Source organism: Ipomoea nil, unplaced genomic scaffold (assembly GCF_001879475.1).
Source record: "Ipomoea nil cultivar Tokyo-kokei standard unplaced genomic scaffold, Asagao_1.1 scaffold2705, whole genome shotgun sequence".
Lineage (NCBI taxonomy): Eukaryota > Viridiplantae > Streptophyta > Magnoliopsida > Solanales > Convolvulaceae > Ipomoea > Ipomoea nil.
The window spans coordinates 946,499-947,874 of NW_017619133.1; positions in this window are offsets into that span (position 1 = coordinate 946,499).

Below are 1,376 nucleotides of genomic sequence, written 5' to 3' on the forward strand. Positions count from 1 at the left end.
AAAGTGATGCTTGGTTCTGCATTGTTGTAGGGATGAGTTTTTACTCTTAACTGATCTTTTGAAAAAATGCAAGGTGCAATGCATGATATAAAAGATTAGCCTCTGTGACCATGAAGTGTGGCCGCATCAAACAAGTTTGGAATTTACGTGGTACATGCTTATTAATGGATACGGACACATGGCCTTAATAGTGTCAAGTTATTTTGAGTTGTAGTTACCGTAAAACTTGTGTGTATTATATCTACGTTTATTCAAAGAGACTGCATGGTTCAAGGTTCGTCCATCACTGCAATCCGAATTTATGTACCGCTGTTAGGAATATATTGTATAAGTTTTGATGAGCCAAATGTATTTTGTAGACCCCAATTTTTTTTATTTGAGTCAGTTCTGGTTCACAAAGTATAGTGCACCACTGCCATGAAGCCTACATGAAGTCTACGTGAAAGCAGTTTGAAGGAAGAATAAATGAAAGTGGGATCATACCTTAACACATTTATGAAGCATCAAGTCACCAAAGGTTGAGATGGATGAGATGGTAGAAGACTTGTTAAAGCATGCCTAATGTGAAATGATCCATAGTTTGATTCTCATTGGAAGCAATTTTGGTGTAAAGATGAATTGCTATCGTGAAGTAGATGATGTCACAAGAAAATTTCATGATACTAATATCAGGCAATACTATCATGAAAGAACAATTTTATATCGTGATAGGTATAAGTGTGGTAAGGCTAGTGGAGAACACGTGGAAGAGACAAGACAAAAGAATTTAAGTCTTGGATAGTATTAATTAGATACCTAGTTGAGATGGAAGAAGCCATGCCAAGCAAAGTAAATGGTCCATAGTTTGATTCCCACCTGAAGCAATTTTATGAAAACATGATATTGGTCCATGATATACAATGGAACGTGATATCTAGTCCATGATACAAGGTGGAACATGATAGCTAGCTCATGATATGAAAAAGAACATGATATATGTAGTCCATGATACAAGGTGGAACATGATATATAGTCCATGATACAAGGTGGAACATGATACACTATTGGGACATGACATCATCAAAAGGAGCTATGACATCATGATAGAATTAGACAGAAACATTATTTTGAAGCTCTGCTTCTGCAGAAGAAGTCGAAGGAGAAGAAGAAGCTGATAAACGAAGGAAATCTTTTTAATACTCAAGCAAGAATCAGCAGATAAATTATTTGATCAACTTGGCACATCAGATCAATAATTCAACAAAAGTCATGCCAGCGAAATTCAAATTTGGAGGCTACCCATTCCAAAGAAAAGCTTTGTCAGATTAAAGGAGAGCAAAGACAAGATTTCTCAAAATCTTCTGACAGACGGCGAAATGATTTTTGCAGACCAAGTT